Raw genomic sequence first — 21361 nt, forward strand, 5'->3', positions numbered from 1 at the left:
CTCAGTTACTCAGCATCAAATAGGCTGAGCTGGATTAGAATCATGTTAAAGAACAACTGAAAACAAATTGATCTGCAAATTCTTATACTGGCATATAGATAAACACCAGATGCTTAATGTGCATCAGAAGATAGCCAACATGCAGTTTTGGAACTTGGGTCTGAGAAGATATAAGAGGTATCAGTCATCTTTGCATTGCTAAGACAGAATTTCTCACCTAAAATGCTCATATCCACGAGCATTCTTGATTCTTGGCAACATTCCTGTTCTCTATTTCCAGCAGTGGTTTAATGATTCAAGAAGTTGAGAACTCTGTTAATCACAGAGATTCCTTTTTGATTTCACCATGGCACAAAAGTATTCTCCCCAGGTACCATGAAATATAACGTCTTTACCCTTCATCTTTAGAACTTAACAACTAATACGTAAAGCTTGGGAATACTCAACATATTTCAGAAGTCACTACATATAAGCTTGATACTACAGAAGTTGATACTCAAAGACTTCTGTGTAGGGTGGTGGTTCTTCAGGTAGAAAGAGTTGGGATTTCAGGACTGAATCATAGAATGTACAGCAATCTTTGACTTTTTTCATGATATTTTTCTGGGAAGTGACAGAATATATAAATATTATATAAATACTAACACAAAGTGATGCCAAGCTCTGAAGAATTCAACAATCCCACCGAAAGAGTGAACAGAATAGAATAGTTCAGTTGGAAGAGACCTTCAAAGACCATCAAGTCCAACAGCCTGACCATTTCAGGGCCAAACAAAAGCTAGAGTATCACTGCTAATAGGAGTCATTGCATGTCTATACTTGGCATGTGTACCCATCAGTAAATGCAGTATTAATTTACAGTGCAGTATTTTTGACACTATTAAAAGCAAACTATTCCACCAAAGTATGCCATAACCACAAAGCCTGTAGCTGCTCTGAAATTGTGCTGGAAGCAATATTTGATGTGAGTCATCACTGCCACTAACTAGTCAAAACATGCCTTTTTGTCCTGATCTGAACTTGGATTGCTTTAGAAATTTTATTCTCAAGCTTTTCTGACAAGCTTATCATTTTCCATACCCTGGAGATGAGTATTTGGGCACTGATGTTACACATCAGGGCACACAGCATTCACTTTTAGTTAATGTCTTGCAGGGAAGCCTGTGGTTTTCCAGCTTTGACTGAGAGGTATCTAGGACTTCTGCCCATGATTCTTGGCTGTCAGAGCTTATCCAACCTTGAGTGTGTTTGCTGCTCTGGGCATCTTTTCTCTCAGAAGTGCCAGATTTTCTTCAATTATGTAAGTGGGTGTTCTTTTCCACGGCAATCTAAAGGACGATGAGCTGCCATAATTTGGCTGTCTACATGGGTTTGTAATGGACTATTTTTCTGCAGATTTTATGCAGTTACTTTCAGAAGCGCAGTGAAACTTCCAATTACAGATTGCTGCAGTGATGCGACTAGAGTGAATGTTCACTAATAGGCCTGAAGACAGTCCAGTGTGGGATATCACCAGCGATCATGATCACTCACAGAAATTCATTCTTGATACTGGACACAGCATAAAATTATAGCTATGCATTTCTACACATCTAGCAAAATGGAATGATCTTCATTGCACAGTACTTCTTTTTTTAAAAATCAAACCTAATCTGACTGTTAACTATGGCTATTTTGTCACAGTATCTCCAGACATATGCCAGCCAGTTCAGGCTCTGAACCATACCAATGATTGTGACCTAGGAAAACTGGCATGAAGTAGATAATACTTAGTGGCTCACAGATATGACTGTTGGATAGATCCCTGGTTTGGACTCCAGTGCCATATACTGTAGAAGGTCCGAAGCCCATGGAACAACCCACTGGTGTTGACAGTTGCTTTTCCAAGTGACGTTGCCTTAACCCAGACAGGTGTTTGGAGTTGAAAATTTAACATATTTTCCACTCTAAGCTGTGCTTCTTTGCAAATGGAGTAACACAGGAGTTGTTGCTTCTTTCACTGAGAACAACTGTATCACAAATACACTAATCACTCATTTTATACAAGTTATGTTCCAACTATGACTCGCTATTTCCACAGCTAGTCAGCCTTCATAACGCTGTGTTAACAGGTTAATCATCACTTGTTCGGAATATGGAAGAATCACTCAATGTTATTCAGAACAATTTCCCCTTGAGGAGTATGATATTTCAGTGCTGACATATGCACGTAAATCTAATTGTGCTATTTCACTCTGAACTATGGAAAAGTGCTGCTCTGGACACACAGCATTAATAAGGCAATAATTAATGAAATATCTCTGGTTCAGCACAGCTTCTTACAAACATGTAATGACAGGAGAACTTTTAGGGAAATTGCACTACCTTTTCATAGTATATTCAAGAAAGATTCTGATCCCACAGTTAAATGGTTAGACTACAAATATTCACACTAAGTGGGCCAACACATTATAAGATTGCTTTCAGACGTTAACTGTGTAACAGGAGTATTAACAGGTAACTAAAGAATTTTCTCTTGGAAAGAATAACACTTGGATTACGGCTACTGATTTCAAAGGCTGTCTATGCATATAATAGTACAAAAGAAGATACTCTAGTTTCTCTAAACAAATAACTAAGTTTCATAACATAATTGACAGGACCTACTAATCTTACAAATTTTCTGCAATTACTATGTTTATGATTTAATACACTGTATGTATTAAGGTGTCAGAAGGGTATTTATAAAAACTACAGTCCGTATGTAAAAACTTTCTGTAGAGAGAGTAACTGATGCAAATACATAAAAGGTTTTTGCCAGTCCACATGTTTTGAATACCAAAAGTCAAACCCTCTGACTTGGACTTTAAAAAGCCAGGCAACATTCAAAGAACAAAACGTTCCTCACTTAAAAAATTCTTTGAGTGCTAAAATGACCTTCTATGCTGAATGACCTCTGAAAGTCTTAAATTATGAAAGCATTAGAAAAGGTAAAGGTGGGCCTATTGTTCACTGAGCCCTGCAATAATGGAACAAAAGGGCACTCAGTGATACTACAGAATTGATTTAAAACTGATGAAAAGAAAGTACATCTTTACGTACCAGACTGTGAACTTCTTGAACTTACCACCACAGGAGGTCACAGTGTACCACCAGGTTCAAAAGAGATTAAGCAAATTCCTGGACTACCTGTCCATAAGATAATAATAAAAAGACAGGGCAGGACCCTCTGACATTTCTAGCACAACTGTGGATACTGGGGAAATATGAAAAGAACAGACCACAGGAAGTGAGCAAGCTTGTGTGCTGTCTTTTAATAGCAGCTCCTCTTGACATCCTTGGAGACAGAATACAGATGCACAATGGCTCTGACCCTGCAGGAATTTTATTTATGTTCTTATGCTTAGAATCAAAGGTACTTTATTTTAAAAAGGTGGGGGGGGGGGAGAGAAAAAGAAGCATTTATGACACAATATCTTCCTTGATTTTAGAATAAAGTAAGGTTTAGGTTTCAGAACAAAAATTGAAAGTTCAACCAATTTATGAACAGAAAGCATTGTAGATTTAGTAGATAGAAGGGAGTTGTGATAGGAAATACCAATTGTCAGCAGCAACAAGATATAATATACAAGAAACTAAATTTTAGTTTACATAAAAACTATGTTTTTTTGTGTGTTAGGTACATCCTTGAGAATAAAAATCAAGAATGAAAAATGTGGCTGTAATGTACTTCACAAAATTATGTTCACAATAAACTCTTAATTCATTAATTTTAACCAAACATGAACTTTTATTTCTTAATGACTGTCATAGAGGTAGTAAACAACCCTGTAAATCATCACTTGTTCTTGTTCCTGAGAAGCTTTCAAACTAATAATTCATTTCTTTTGTCTAGAAATCTGGGTTTAAATGGCATCAGGAAGCAAACATTCATTACAGCCTCTGCCAAAAAATTAGCTACAACCATTAGGAAAAGAGACTAGAACAGAAACAGGTTGACTGCCAGAAAAAGAAAACTTTAAGATAACTGCACAATAATGGACCTATGAATGTACTGACTGCATACTATCTGGTGCTCTCCATGTCTCAGAATCTTCTCTTTCATTGAATGGGATTGCTAAATGGCATACAGGATTTGGAACCATCAGTAGTCCAGAGAACCAATTCTCTAATTCTCTAGAACAACATTTGGTCCAATGCAATTCCTCTAACCCTGGCCAAGTCAAAGCTGCATCATCTTCAGGAGGATGCTACATAACAGCACAGAATTCTGAAGTAAACTGTAGTTAATGGATTTCTAAAGGGGAAAATCAAGAGAGATCCAAACAATTATACAGTATGAACTTCTATATATGTTCTTCTTGGAATTATAGTCTTAAATTACCATTTTTCTCCCCATCAATTAATTGCGATGCTTAAAATTACAAAGCACAGTTTCACTGCAGCATCGGTATCATCATTATTCAATAATCATTTTTTCCCTATGTTCCCATTCCAGTCTTGTTTTTCTGCCAGAAGTGTTTACTTCTAGTTTCCAATAATGAAATAGGTAGTTGTTTTTCTAGACATGGTTACGTAAATCAAAACCTATATGAAGACTAAAACTTGGTAACTACCAAAACAGGCAACAAACAATCTAGTGAAAAATATAATAAATTCTGAAGAGTGGGGACTGACAGACAAATTCAAAGTGAGAAACAAACAAGTACACTTTTAAAAACAATGGAAATCAACCATTGGAACAGCAAAAACAATGCTGCAGTGGATTTATCATCATTGGGAACTCAAAGACTGTTCCAAAGTGCTTCAAAGTTTCTATTGCAGCTACTGGACTTGCACTGGAAATGAATGCAAACAAGTCTGAAAGTCATAACAAGTATCAAACAAAATTGGCAGATATAATGCCTGACTGAAAACTAGGAATAAATATATGCATTTGAAATACAGTAGCAAATAAATCAGAAAAACTTTGAAGACTGACACTTTATAAATTCTTTAAAAATGTAAACAATTATATGAAATAGCATTTCTGATGAAAAAAATAGAATACATTCTTTGAAAGTGGGGAGGAGAGAGAGAATTTAGGAGTTTCTTAGCAAAGGTCCTCCAGCAGAACAACACTTTCAAGAGCACTCAATACTCACTTCACACGTGAGCACATCAAGAGGTTATCTTTAAGAGGCAGCCTCCATTTCACATCTGAATCAGAGCCTGGCAGCACTGTCGTGCCAGGAGCCTGTAAAAACTCATCCTCGCTCATAATAACAGGATGAATCTGCTCACTTCAGATCATTCCCCAGACTTCCCTGAAGTCATGTTTTCCCAAATGCTTACGTATTAGGTCACTCAGAACCCTTCTGCATAAATATACTTATCTCTGTGGATGCACTCATCGATGTGGACAGCAGGGCCATGAATGCTTCAGGCTCTGAAGGGACTCTCTGGGTTCCCCTCTTTCTCCTAGCCCTTCCCAATATACCAGCAGACCTACAGTTTTATCAATCCCTCATGCTGGATCTGTCTATAAAAAAGGTACCTTTAAAGCAAAGATCAGAGACACTAGATGATTAAATAGCATTCTAGAGCTACCTATTTGAGATTTCACAGAATCACAGAACCAGAGGTTGGAAAGGATCTCCAGAGGTCATCAGGCCTACCACTGTGATCATTCAGGGCCACCTAGAGCAGATTGTCCAGGAGAGTGTCCAAGCTGGTTCTGGGGATCTCCAAGGAGGGAGATTCACAACCTCTCAGGGCAATCTGTTCCACTGTTTGACCACCGGGCCTCCAGTAAAAAAGTGTTTTCCAACATTCAGATGGAGTTGTGTGTGTTTTAATTTGTATCCATTGCCTCTTCCCCTGTCAAGGGGCACTACGGAGAAAAAAACATGGCTCTTTTTCTCACTCATCCAAATCAGGTATTTAGAAACACAGACAACATTTCACCTGAGCTCCCTCTTCCTCAAGATGAACAGTCCCAGCTCTCAGCCTCTGCTCACATGAAGGACAGTCCAGGTGCTTGTTCTTACGAGTCTTCATTGGACTCGCACCAATCAGTTCCCATCTTTCTTGTACTAAGAAGGCCAAGACTGGACACAGCACTCCAGATTTGGTCTAATCAGTGCTGAGCAGTAGAAGGATTACCTCCCTCAAACTGCTGACAGTGCTCTTCCTGATGTAGGCCAGGACACAAACACGTACAATCCAAACATCCTGAGGAGGTCTGAGTCCTGATAGATATGTGCTACTGTCACATATTACAATCATCAAAGCGGCCTGAACAACACAGTGGGCAACCTTGGAAATCCTCTGTAGTAGTGGTTATCAGAGAACCCATCAAGATCAATGCTTGAAAGTGAAGAAGGGAAAAGGGAGCCATAATGAGAAGCAAAAAATGTACAGCAGCTCAGCAGAGCAGTAACTGTAACTGCACATGCTGATGTACACAAGATGTTTCAGAGAGCAAAATGTATTCCAAAGCTTTGCAGGGAAGAAAGGTATTTCTCTTCCTGACCTTTATATACTACCACACAGGAACACGCAGATGATAATGGAGAAGAATACTCTCTCCTTCTGGAGAGCAGAATTCCTCCTTTTCTTGAGTCACACAAAGGATGACTAGGTAGTCAGCAAAGGGCAGCATACCTGGCAAGCTGACATTTTCTGTGGTGGCTGTCCTAACAGGGGGCAAGTAACCACAAGAAGGAAAAAGGGTCATGAGTGGGGCATGTCTGTTAGAGAAAAATAGAATAGTAAGGAGCCTGAACAAATTAAGCTTTGATTTCTTTTGTGCAGATCAACAGTGCACAGATCAATAACATCATTTACCAGCTCAAGACAGAAAGTGCTGCAAAGGAAAGATGCAGCAAATAGAAATAGCTGAGCAGTTTGACTCGACTTCCAGAAACCTGATTAAGTGGCTCATTTTTGCAGACTATGCTTTTCCCCAGGCATATATTTTTGGGTAGACTACATAAGAAGCACAAGAAAGTGTCAAACAAAAAAACCTCTCAGTGACTGCCATGAAATATTGTGATTGTGTACAGAACTGTAATAGTATGATGTTAAAAGAAAGGAAGGAAAGAGATTTCTTCTTTAGGAGAGCTGCCAAAATATGACGTAACAAATCCCTGGAAAATTTTACTAATAATGGAAACAAAATGCCTAGATGTGTATGACATCAGAAAAACAGACAAAACTTGGTAAACTTTTGGGGAAGAAAAACCCACAAAAACATAGCATTTAATAGTTTTGATGCTAAAATGGGTTCTACAGCACTTACTAAAACTATATATTACCCTCTGTGACAACTGCTTTTCACAAAGGTTTTCAGATCTACCACGACTGTGGTTGTTGCGCAGTGACTTCGGTATCTCAGTATCACTCAGAACTTTCTATTTGCAACCCTGAAACCTGACTTCCATTAGCAGCTCTGCAACTTTATACCCAAACTACCAGGTCAAACACTTCCAGAGCCTCCACAGCAATATTTTTCTTCATTCTTATTCAGTTGCTTTCATGTAGTTATGCCCATAGCAAATGCAAATCCCGCATTGCCAAGGCGAATTCTCACGGGAAAGGGTTGCTGCTAATATGAATATCACTTCTTTTTTCCCCTCTTTTTCTTTCTTTGGGTTTGGTTAATACTAGGGGACCCAATAATATGCATACAGTATCGTGCAGCATCTGCCATGCATAAGCATGGTCCAGGCATGATTAGTAGCATCATACACAGGCACAGCAACCCTGGATTTTGAGCAGGTCCCAGAGAAAATCACACAGTCACTGTAGGAAAATTGTTACTGGGAGAATCTTGTCATAATGTATTTGAGGTTGTTCTCCAGAGCTTCTTTTGTGAATTTCTTTGAAAACCTCAAGTATAGCAATGCGGAAATCAATTAAAAAATTGTATTACAGATTATGTCTCGGTGCTGAGAAATTCCATGATTTCCCACCCATGCACTTTGTTACAGAATTGAAAAACATTATCTTGGTCATTTCAGTGCATAAGTTTTCATTTATATTACTTTATTATAGCAGTTGCCTATTATAGCAGTTTTGAAAGAGAGTATCATTGGAGAATATACTTAGCCTGAGTAAACTTAATAATTATAATAACTCCAAATTTAAACAGAGATTGTCAGCCCAAACACTCATGGACTATTGATGTGAATTCATGTTAAACTCCTGTCTGAGGTTATCTTCTAATTGCAAACAGTAACTAATGCTACTTAGCTGTAGGATTAGCTAAATATGGTAAACTTAATTAATCCCAGCAGGATGAATATAGAGAAAAAATATTCCAGTCTCTTAACAAGTATAAAGTTTCATGTAAGTCTTAAAATTAGTTAACAACTAATTTACATATTATTTTGCATAAGGTTTCAGCCTTCACTTGCTGAAAGGACTGTGATATTCTGTTTCACACCTTCCTTTTCACACCTTTCACACCACAAACTTTTGTCCTCGAAAGTTTTCAGTAGAACAATTTTATGAAAATTTGGATCCCCACAGGAAACAGCAGTGCATTCCACATTACAGAAACATGGTCCGAATTTTTCTGTAAAGTTTCCTGGAATTAGAACAGTACCTTTTTTGAGTGAAATGTGTCTAATTACATACCACAAACATCACAGAAAAACTTAGGTGAATTACACAGTTAAATGTTTGGCACCACACTTTGTTTCTGCACCTAGCAGAATCATAGACTAATAGGTGGGAAGGGACCTCTGGAGGTCATCCAATCCAGCATTATGGCTGGTTAGATAGACAAGCTTCATATAATGGGCACAGATCTTGATGCACCATTTACCAAAACTGCATATACTCTTACACAGTGAGTTAATTAATGGAAAAGCATTAAAAAGTTGAATTATTCTTTTTTTTTTCTCATAGCAACTTTGTAGGTAAACAAAACAAGGTGATGAGAAGAATACTTTTTTTTCCCCATATACCCAGTGCCATGTTATTATCAAAGCCACAACCCCAGAACCAATCAAGCACCTGATCTTAGTAGATATCAAAATAAGTTTCAAAATTAGAAGTGTCAAAAAGGGTTAAAAAGAAATGATCACATTCCACCTAAAGTATATACAGTCTAACAAGTTAATGGAACTGCACAGTTTTTTCCATGAAATAGCAAATGGAAAACACAAGCAAGAATTTCTAGATATTGTTGGGTGAGATGATGAAAAAGACAAGAAATATAAATGAGTTCCTCTCAGTTATGACAACTATACAGGTTGCAGCAGTGCTTCTTTCCTTAAGGAAGACAGAAAGGAAGACAGACAAGCTACAGCTTTAATACAGTGTCAGATTCAAAGAATGAAAACACTAAGCATGCATCACAAACACCATCCTGACTGACAAAGCAGAGGTTTAACCTCACAGCCCGTTCTTAGTTTGTAGGGTAACAAATTAATAGAGCACAGGGTCATTCCACAGTCAGTGACAGCCATCAGGTGAGAACTGCTTTATCCATGCAATCATGGGGACAAGGATGATGATGTAAATCTGAGTAAAACTGTAGACCAGACTAGGTACAAAGGAAACATACGTGTCCAGATAAGATTTTGGTACCATGAATAAAAATGTTGAATTTGCGTAAGAAAACAATTACTATGCATAAGAACATGACACCCAGCCATATGATTAAGATGAATCCCACAAACAATCAGAGAGAATGAGAAAAGCTTTGGAGCTGATATAAGGATAAATAAAAGTGTAATTTTCCTTACTTCTTGTATTACATCTCAAGAATACTGAATAATTGGAATAATAAGGAATAATTGCATGCACCGGTACAGGTTGGGGGATGACCTGCTGGAGAGGAGCTCTGTGGAGAGGGACCTGGGTGTCCTGGTGGACGACAGGTTGGCCATGAGCCAGCAGTGTGCCCTTGTGGCCAAAAAGGCCAATGGCATTCTGGGGTGCGTTAAAAAGAGCATGGCCAGCAGGTCGAGGGAGGTGATCCTCCCTCTCTACTCTGCTCTGGTAAGGCCTCATCTGGAGTACTGTGTCCAGTTCTGGGCTCCTCAGTACAAAAAAGACAGGGATCTCTTGGAAAGAGTCCAGCGGAGAGCCACAAAGATGGTGAAGGGCCTGGAGCATCTCCCCTGTGAAGAAAGGCTAAGTGATCTGGGTCTGTTTAGCCTTGAGAAGAGAAGACTGAGAGGGGACCTGATCCAGGTCTATGAATATCTGTGCGGGGGGCAGAGTGGTGAGGCAAGACTGTTTTCAGCAGTGTGTGGAGACAGGACAAGGGGAAACGGACAGAAACTGCAGCATAGGAAGTTCCACACAAATGTGCACAAGAACTTCTGTACGGTGAGGGTGACGGAGCACTGGAACAGGCTGCCCAGGGAGGTTGTGGAGTCTCCTTCTCTGGAGATATTCAAGACCCGCCTGGACGCCTACCTGTGCGACCTGGTGTAGGGAACCTGCTTTGGCAGGGGGGTTGGACTCGATGATCTCTGGAGGTCCCTTCCAACCCCTACAATTCTGTGATTTAAAAATAGTTTCCTGTTTTAAAAATGAAGTGCTCCAGAAGTGATGCCTCCTATTTATTTCCATGGAAACTACAACATTTATAAAGCACTATTTTTCAACACAGTCAAAACCATTAGCTATGCATTTTCACCAGCAATGAACAAGAGCTTGCATGCCCACTCTTAAAATCTGCATCATTAAAGGTGACCTACTGTCGCTGTTATCTCTACTGAAACACACCACTCACAGCCTCACTGTGCTTACATCCACTGTCTGGTCTCCACGAATGTTCAGCAAGTGTTGATGAATGTCAGTGGGTGCCATTTCTTCATGGAGAAATTCAGTTCCACATCTTTGTTTCATTTGCACTCCCATGTCAGATGCCGTTTTGCCAGACAGCTCCTCTGCTGCCATCTGTCACAGAGCAACCAAATGTAATAAAACGTTGGTGGAAAGGTTCAGTCTCTACTGCCATACCACCAACACCTGCCTCTGATATTGTGCACCAACATAATAAAATAGAGGGCATTACTTCTGGAGCAGCTCTCGTACAGTTATTTTAACCTGTATTATTTTAAAAGTGAATGGTAGGTAAATTGAAAATACCATCCTTGTCACAGCAATTATCCTTAACAATGAGATACTGAAACACTCTATCACGGCACTCAGCACTCAGTCCAAACTCCAGAGAACACATGTATTAAGCCAGGCCAGCTGCTTGGAAAGTGGGAGAACAGGTATTTCTAAGGAAGAGATGTCTTCCCAAGATGAGCAGAAGGCAATGGCTTCTGAAAGACGTAAGCGATGGCTTTACCTCAAGAGTCTTCTAACAAGTTTGGAGCAACTACAAAGACAATTCAATTTACTTAATCTATATGTAGTTCACTTCTGTTTTGCCCATTCATGCTAAGGATGTCAATGAAAGCATTATAGCTGCGCCAAAATGCCAAGCAGGTGACACAACAGCTAATTCTACTCCACATGCTGTTCCAACCAGTTGATAATAAGTAACATTATCTCCAGGTTATATATATGCTACTGTTATAAAGTGCAACATAGCTGTGCCAGGATGATTTACAGGCTGGTAAGTGCTGACAAGTCACAGGTTTGATTTTCCTTGCTCTTGGAATAAGCCCATTTATAAGATAACGCTATGATAGCATCTCAAAGAACTAGCCAGCACTTACTGAGAAAAGAAAGCAGAAGGAAAATCAGGTATCACAAGGCGTCAGCATTGCCATACTCATCCTTCTAAACATTCATAAAAGGACTTCTGAACTCCCATTACCACATCTAATTATACATATCTTACAGACACTGTAATTATGTCCCTGATATGACTTGAGAAATCTGAAATAGAACTCAGCAGCTCTGAGTTGCAATTTTATACACTTTGAGGTAATAATGGGCAAATCTCATCATTACTCTGCCTCCAGTCCACCTCTTTAAGTGGCTTTTTTTCCTAACGGAATAGTTTAGTGAAAGCTTTAGCTACAAATGGAAGGAAGAATGAATTAAAGATGACAGGATTAAAACACAAAAACAGAAAAGTGGTGCTTTCAGTGGCACCTCTTACAGGCATTGCTTTTCTAAAGAACAGCTCCCACAAGAGACAACTAAGTACATTTGCAAGACTGGAAATATTTGTCATCACTGTGTTGAAGCTGAATAAAAAGGTAATTTATGTATCCTCTCATCTATTTCTAGGTGAAATTATCATTATTCCAATTATAATTTTCTTTTTACCACAAAGATTACAATATTTATTCTGGAACATTTTTAGGTTTTATGAAAGCCACACAAATGCTTTTTTTCTAAAACAGAGCATTTGCATTTACATCTTTGTAAAAGAGAATACGTTCTCTACAATACACACAAATTCTTGCAGTAAGAAAAAGCCTCCTGGCATCAAAGTCTCTTAGTACAATATCAGATAATATCCCTACAATGTGTGCAAGGATTTTCCCTCAGATTTCCTGAAGATTCATAGCCTAAATTAATCCTAAATTTGCTGATTCCTTTCACTCCTGTTAATGTTACTGGAATATGTCACTGTTCCTTGCTGTCATACAAAATTTATAGAAAATATGTACTTGTTTCTGAGTCACTTCTTCTTAAATCTTAGCTGTGTGAGAGAGGTTTGTTGGTGTTTTTTTTTTTTTTTTTCTGTAAACATAAAACCTATGCCCTCCTGAGACAATGTATCTCTATCAAAAAAAAAAAGTAACTTGGCTTATAACAGCACACATCCCATAGAAAGGGGTAAGAAAAGGCACTGTTCCTCTGTTACTACCACACTCTGAAAATGTTTGCGTACTATGTAATGAGAAAGAAAAGTGTAATTTAATCCAGGTAGAATTAAATGGGATGACGACTAGAGGGAGTAGAATGAAGAGGTGCCAGGGGAGGTTCAAGTTGGATATTAGGAAAAATTTCTTCTCTGAATGAGTGGTCAGGCGCTGGAACAGGCTGCCCAAGGAGGTGGTGGAGTCACCGCCCCTGGAGGTGATCAAGAAATGTTTAGATGCTGTTCTAAAGGACATGATTTAGTGAGGAAATACTGGTGATAGGTGGATGGTTGGACTAGATCTTGGAGGTCTTTTCCAACCTTAATAATTCTATTAATCTATGACTAGGAAATACTGAGAAGGCAGTATTTCCATCATTGTGCATTAAAAAAAAATCTCTCATGCTCTTTGAAACTCTTTAGTGAAGCTGTTTTACCATCTTGACTTATCCCAAAATAAGTCAGCCATTTTTTGTACTCTACGTGCCACTGTTCATGATATAATAATTTTGTAATATTCAAACAGCAGAACAGAAAATTTTGACAGGGAAGGAAAAAGTACATTCCTAATTCTGTTTTCATTTCATAGAATTGTAGAATCCTTAGAGTTGGAAGGGACCTCTGAAGACCATCTAGCCCAACTCCCCTGCAATGAACAGGGACACCACAGCTAATCAGGTTGCCCAGGGCCTGATCCAGCCTCACCTTGAAAGTCTCCAGGGATGGGGCATCAACCACATCACTGGGCACCCTGTTCTAGTGTCTCATCACCCCCACTGTAGAAAGATTTTTTCCCTTTGTTCTATCACAACAGACCCTGCTGAAGAGACTGTACTCTTCTTTCCTGTAGCTCCCCTTTAGCTATTGAAAGGCTACTCTATGAGGTCACTTCACAACCTTCTCTTTTCCAGGCTGAATAGCCGCAGCTCGCTCAGGCTGTCCTTGTAGGAGAGGTGTTCTATTCCATGGGTCATTTTTGTGGCCCTCCTCTGGATGCACTCCAACAAGTCTATGTCTCTCCTGAACTGAGAAATCCACACCTGGATGCAGTACTCCAGGCGAGGTCTCACCGGTGCCGAGCAGAGAGGCAGGACCATCTCCCTAGACCTGCTGGCCACGCTTCTTTTGATGCAGTCCAAGACACACTTGGCTTTCTGGGCTGCAAGGGCACAGAACTGGCTGTCCAGCTTCTTATTCACCAGTACCCCCAGGTCTTTTTCAGCAGGGCTGTGCTCAATCCTTTTGCCCCCCAGCTTGCATTGGTAGTGAGGGTTGCCTCGAATCAGGTGCAGGATCTTGCATTTGGATTTGTTGAACCTCATGAGATTCACTTGGGTGCACTGCTTAACCCTGCCTACATCTCTCTGGATGGCATCTCACCCCCCACACCCCTCAGCTTGGTGTCATCAACAAACTTACTGAGAGTGCTCTTGACCCCACTGTCAGTGTTACTGAGAAAGACACTGAAGAGTATCAGCCCCAGCACCAATCCCTGGGGGACAACACTCATCACTAATCTCCATCCAAACATTGAACCACTGACCACTACTCTCTGGACTCGATCCTGCAGCCAGTTCTTCATCCAATAAACAGTCCATCCATCAAATCCATACCTCTCCAATTTGGAAAGAAGAACGTTGTGGGGGTACCATATCAAAAGCCTTACTGGAGTTGAAATAAATGACATCAGTGGCTTTTCCCTTGTCCATTGATGCACTGACACCATCATAGAAGACCACTAGGCTGGTCAAGCAGGATTTGCCCTTCCTAACCATTTATCTGATTACATTTAGTTGACAGTAGGGGAGTAATTTTTTTATATATATAGCTAGAATGAGGCCAGAATCAAGCTTGATAAATTTGGAACAGATTAGGATTTGGGCAGTCAAATTTTCCATGTTTTTTCTTTTTTTTTCTATTGTACTAACTTTACATATTTTAGTATGCTCATTTAACTCATTTGGTAACTGGGCAAGAGATAAAAAAGCTCTAGAGAAATGATAAAATGATGCTGAAGCTAAGAGGAAGCACAGCTGCCCCTCCCTGCCCCCCCCACTCCCCCCAACCAAACTTCAGAATGCAAATAAGTAGAGGTCAAAACATTTAAGTTAAAATGCTGTCAGTTGAGGGAGAATAAAATTTATAAGCGATGTAATTTCTATGTTTAAAATCAATGAGAATTTACAGTATGTATTAGCTAGAGCATGATTTTGGCAATAATGCTTATATTTTGTAATACACTGTGGTGTCTTTTCCTTAAATCCACTTATCTTTGTTCTAAATTCTTTTCTTTAGAGCCACAGATTTATTCATAGATTTAGAATTAGGAGTAAATGAAAACGCACATCAGTTTCTGCAGAACCAAACATTCTGCACATACTTTATCTTCTCCTTTCCCTTGTCACACCGTTTCAATTTAGAAACACTTATTGATCCAAACATTCAAACATTACCAAAAGAATCAGCAATGAGAATGAGGAGCAGCTATATAATTTCTAACGTGAAGCCTGAAAAGCAGCCCAAAAAGCAGCCCAAAAAGCTGTAAAAGCTTTCACAACTTCACCTAGGCAAACTTCACCTCTCAGTTAAGTAGTAACATTTAGTGATTTCATCCAACTATAAATATCCCACATTTTTAAGAAAAATATCTTAAAGATACCCGATAGACTTCTGCATATATGATCACAAGCACAGGTTTTAAACAGAGAATAAATAGGTTTTGTAGCTCCTATGTAGCCACCAAAAGTGGGTTATCCATACCTAACATCGGAGTTTCAAGGTTGAACACATTCGACCTTGCTAGGGCTAAACGCAGATTTTGAGTGGTAATCAAAAACCAGGAGCCTCCCTTTTCAAATGGTAATAAATAACTATTTTTAGCCTGAGTATGTTATTCCATATAGACAGAAAATCTCTCTGCATTTTCAACCTAAGAATAAGGAGGAATATGATATTCACTGTAAAAATACTACTCTCTATTCCCAAGTGCTTACTAATGTCACACACAAACAAATAAAAAATTAGAAAAACAACTAAAGTCAAACCTCTTTCCTCCAAAGAAATATTTAGACTAAATACAATGCTGACTTTGGAAATGCCTGTGGAAACTGGTATTCACTAGCAGTCATGCTATTGCTACTGATTTTAAGTGAAAATATGAAAATACCTACATATAACAGAAACAAACCAGACAGTAAGCCACTGAAGCAGCCAGATATCCTTCTTTTTAAGTGTTGTCCTTCCTTCATGACAGTATAATATATTTGCTTTTTCCACCCACTGTTTGATATGGGCTTGGGGTGCATTTTTTGCTTTGATTTACAGGCAACAGCACCAAACTGAATGCTAGAAATGTTTAACATTGCCTCAAAAAAACAAAGGAAAAAATCAAGAAGGTGAAGTAGTTTGCTTAAAAGGGAAGAAGAAAGGATAACCAGGAAATAACCTGGCATTACCAGACTACCTCACAGTAAATATAAAGAGAAATGTACTTGCTTTTAATGGCCACAGGCAGGATCTGAGATACCTATGTTTATAAGCAATTCTTTTAATCTTTTTGCTGCAGTCAAAATGGTCTAGATTAACCTTTGCAGCATCCACAACCTGAGCAAGTCACAGTCTCTTGGGAAGGGCTCCCATTTGGGATGGAGCTAGCATGTCCTTCCAGGAAGACACTTCCAGACAGATGCCTCATAACAGCCTCTCCCTCCTCAAAAAAACAAGTCTGATTTCATTCAGACATGATTGATCTCACTTATAAACAATTTCATGTACAAATACATATTTACAAAAGCCTGTACCTTTGCCAATGCTCAAACTAAGGTAAAAGTTCTCAAGTGCTTTCCTACACAAGCGTATAAGAATTATGCAGCTGCTGAGACTAGACAGGAGAACTGCCATGAGAAGCATGCCTACATTTTAAAATATGCTGCAATACAGACACCTGAGCATACGCTAGTGAAGTGGGAAAGGAATATAAACAGGACAAAAAGCCCTCCAGTAAGGCCCAAAAATGAAAACACTACATATTCAAAGCACTACTTAAAATCAATGAGTAAATCAGTGCTATCTTGGAGCATTTGTTTTCCCATTTTTCAGTGATTTGTATTGCAGAAAAGCATACAAATGGATGAGGTCTGTGCTGGCAGAAGTCTGTACCTCTGATTTCAGTGGATAGTGCTGGGCTCCTCCTCTGCTTGGTTCTCATTCATAACAAAAAGCTCCTCCTGCTGGAAGGTGCAAGCTACTCTCTCCTGGATGAGTAATTTCATATCCAAAACCCCCTAATACACATTTTACAAATAAATACATATATCCAGTTCACTAGTTATACAAAAAGATTCTCACTAGGCCAAACAAACCATAACTAAACATGTATTCCTCAGTGGCAAAGCCGCAACTCTTACTCATTTAGCTCAACAATTACAGCAAGTACCCGCTAATGCTGTAGAAACAAACTTAAAAACACACTTAGATTTTTCATGGTGAAATACTCCAGCAAGGTGACCTTGTCTGTCCAGAAACTCTGAAATTAACCACTAAAACAAACAAGAGTCAGACTGACTTCCATGCTTTCTTTTCAATTCTAATAAATAAGGAAATGAAAGTCCAAATAAAAATCTATTGTTAACAAAACAAAGCTTGCTTACATTAAAAATAGTTTGCTTACGTTATGTTTGATTATATTACTAATAGCCTAAGAAAATAATTTAACACTTTTTGTATGTCTGATTTCTAATGGCATTGCTCCTTTAAAAGCTTCCCTCAGAGAAGCAAAAATCTGTTGTTTTAAGCACTCTTCTTAGACAACGAAGCAGATCCACTGACCTTAGAAATAAAACACTTTGCACCTCCTGATGTGTCATTAATTCCATCCTCTGGGTAGGTTATGGAAAAATAGTAATTAATGTCCTGCCAGAAAACAGTCTCACATTCAAGGCCGTTCCCTTAGCTACCAGCTAGGTTTTTTGCCTTTTATTAAATGTGCTACTCAGTGGTCACAATTTTTAATGAGGATAGAAAACAGATTTTCTTAATACTCATGCCCAACGCTAAATCCAAACCACCCAGCTCTACTCAATAATGCTTCAAATTATTATCTTGAAATATATGGCTAACAAAGCCCCCAGATATCAATTCTGCTTTTAAGGATTCTTACTTTCATTTTTCTCAGTGAAATCTCACTTTTCTTTTTTACAAGACCTTTCAAACTATCAAAGATTTTCACTTTCATTGGCAAATTTTCACTTTAACGTTTGAAATCTTGAAGAGAAATTTGCTTTTCTCTCTGAAGGATTATGTTTAGCAGTAATATTAGACAGGCAGTTGCAATTCTCCAGGAACAGTGATACAGCTCCTTGAAATTCTCTCTCTTACATGTTTCTCAGTGCTTTTCTCAGCTTTTTTTTTAACTATTTGTTTTTAGATGTGTGCAACAAGGATAAATGAAGACATTTCTCTCAGAATGCCAGGTTATTTGATACAATTTCAAGTCCACAAAGAGAAATGCCACAACACAGTTAGATGCTTACCAGAAGCACACAATATGGCTAATTCTTATTTTACTATTTATTCCTACTTTCTTTAGAAACATTTCACAGTAATTTACTGCTTCAAAGGCTTATGTAAGACAGGTCCTTGGCCTTGAATTTGCTGTTTTTACTGCTTCAGCAAATCCTAGCATCTTTTTCTCCTTCTTGTCTTTTTCTTAGAGAACATTTAGCACACTTACCAGTTGTTCTCAGACAAAAGCAGAACTGTGACAACAAGACACTGCAGTAGCACTTCCAGCCTTTTTTTATCTTACCTCTGACATAGTTTCCTGTTCAAAAAACCTGCCAAGCCTAAATGCTACAGAAGCTTTGTTGAAAGCTGGGGTTAGATTGTGCAGAAAAAAAGGCCCGCATATAAATAGGAAGACTTGGTGTCAAGACAGAAAAAGAGCCTTGAAGCAAGAACAGAAATGGAGAAAGGAGAAGAGGAGAGGAAGGGTCCTGAGGATTGCTACCTTGCTTCCTTCAACATGACTATCATCATTCCTCAGGGTAAATCAGAGCAGCAGCTCCCCAAACACTGCCAGCTCAGGTTTACATTCAAGCAGCAGCAACATAAAAATTATCTCTCTGAGCCTTCAGTTTTGTTTCACAGTATGTCTCCATCCTAAAGCACATAAGGACAACCTCTCAGAGATGGCCGTTTGGGGGAAATAGTCTTTAGAGGGCAGAAAGAATTTTACAGTGCCTCTGGGCACGTGAAAATATGCACAGTGACCACTGGGGAGAAAAGGATCTGCTGAAAGATCTAGTTCCTTTCCTTATTTACCCTAGCTCAGTGAATGCTTGCACTATTGGAATGAGAGCAGCTGCCTGCTGCCACTGATGTATGAGAAGAATCAAGTTGTGTGAGGCTGATGACATGCTCTTGATAAATATCAAGGTATTTCAGTAACTCATGAGGCACATATTAATGAAATGTTACTGTAATTTGCAGCAAAAAAAAATAGTGCTAATGCAATTCAAAATTCTATTGATACTTCATTTTCAGACTGCTTTCTTCCACGTATATCTTCTGAGAATCAGGAACTAAGATGCAGCCTTCAGAGCTATTCATTCTGTCAGCAAGTTCCCTGTTCTGCCAAGAGCAAATTCATTCTGATGCAAACATTCCTCTTGCTTCCACTCCTGAGACAACATCTTATCCACAACTTAAGGCAACCAAGAAAAATTATTTATTCATTTAGTCGTGGAAGACAAATCACTAACTACTGCGTGGTCCAGTTTAATGTGCTGCATATCATCACTTTCTATTTTTGTTTCCTTGCTTTACGTTCTGTAATGTTTTAAGGAACACTGGAATTGGAATAAAAACTCAGTGGCATAGTGTGTTTGCTAGTTCACCCAACTAAATTTCTTGTGGTAGAACACGTGTATTTGTATCCTTAGTATCTCTATCCTTTGAAATGAGAACTGCAGAAGAGAATGAAATTTCATTCAGAATTAAAAGTTGTCCCAGTCTTTCGTGATTTATTTTTTGGTTTATTTTTCTCATGAACAGTTTTTTTTGTGTGTGTATCCTGATTACTACCCAAACTGCCCCTTCCTGAGCAAGTTACTGAACTCTACTGTTATTTTCCCTTTTACTCTGCCCTTGTAAGGTCCCAGCTGCAGTACTCCCTCCAGGCCTAGGGTCCCCACCACAAGAAAGACACTGAGCTGTTGGAGTAGGTCCCGAGGGCTTGAGCACCTCTCCTATGAGGAAAGGTTGAGGGAGTTGGGCTTGCTCAGCTTGAAGAAGGCTCCAGGGAGGCCTTATTGTGGCCTTCAAGTACTTGAAAGGAACTTACAAACAGAAGGGGAACTGACATTTCACATATTCTAGTGACAGGACAAGGCAGGATGGCTTTAAAAAGGAGTACCCAGAGGATGGTGAGGCAGTGGCATAGGCTGCCAAGAGAGGCTGTGGATGCCGCATCCCTGAATTTCTTCCAAAGGGATTAGAAAGAATGACGTGCCCCCCAGGTCTTGTCCAAACACCATTCACCAAGATTCACACTTGAAGATCAGGTCTACAAAGGTATACTATATCATAAATCAGGCACAGACCATCAGGCTTAAGCCATGTAAAGTCCAGCTTGCTGCCTGCCTTTCTTCCTGAGATTCTTTCTCAATTAAGAACAGCAAAAACAACAAAAAGCATTTAAATAAACATTGTTGCAATGTGGCAACAGCCAGTCATTTGTAGAAAATAGGGAGAGAAACCTCATACGAGCTTTGAACAATCTGATCTAGGTAATATTGCTAAGATTCCTATAGACTCAACCTGTTGTCAGAAAGAATCTCAGACTTCTCAAAGATGAAACTAAAGAATACATAAAATGATTTGAACATAGGAGGACCCAGGAGACCACCCAGGAGCAGAAGAGTTTGAATAAACATAGGGAGAGATGATGGCTCATCTCTGAGGCAGATGATGAAACATACATCCCACTTGCTACAGCTGTACCATATCAGTGGGCTTAGAACAACTTCAGAGAAGTCTATAGAAAAACAAACAAAACAAAAAGAAAACTTTCAACCACCAACAAGCACAACAGAATAAGCATTAGAAACAGAAACCTCTAACCCATTCAGGACTCTGAAGAACTTATTTTGGAGAAAAAACAGCAGCTGAAATTTTCAAAACCATTTAAGTAGTTATAATGCGTAGATATATAAGATGTACTGAACACTTAAGCAATGGTGATTTTTCACCTAGTAATTAAGAGTTATAGAGAACAACGAGTATTACAAGAAACATTATTTTTGAGCTCCTTGCAGACTACACAGAAAATATCACATCAACTTGCCTAGGCTTAATCACATGAAACCTCCTACTTAAATTCTCATCAACTGTAAGAGCATCAGTTATGTAGCAACCCTCCTCTCATATATTCATGACAGCTGTCCACTGAGAGTACCAATTTATTCCACCCAAATCTTGAAAAAAAAAATCTACAGCCAACAAAAGCAATTAAAACCTTACTTACAAAACAGTTCAAGCAACGTTAACCTTAAGATCAATACAGTGCTGACACATGCTGCACTTCTGTTTCCCTTCTGTTAGGAACAT

At 38.9% G+C, this 21361-nt stretch overlaps 1 protein-coding gene across 3 annotated transcripts in view; it reads right to left on the reverse strand.

Annotated features, from left to right (window-relative positions):
* Positions 1-21361, reverse strand: part of ADCY2 (adenylate cyclase 2) — a 223684-nt gene that overhangs the window by 146534 nt on the left and 55789 nt on the right. The window lies entirely within an intron of this gene.

Source organism: Phasianus colchicus, chromosome 3 (genome assembly GCF_987193195.1).
Source record: "Phasianus colchicus chromosome 3, bPhaCol1.hap1.1, whole genome shotgun sequence".
NCBI classification, from domain to species: Eukaryota; Metazoa; Chordata; class Aves; order Galliformes; family Phasianidae; genus Phasianus; species Phasianus colchicus.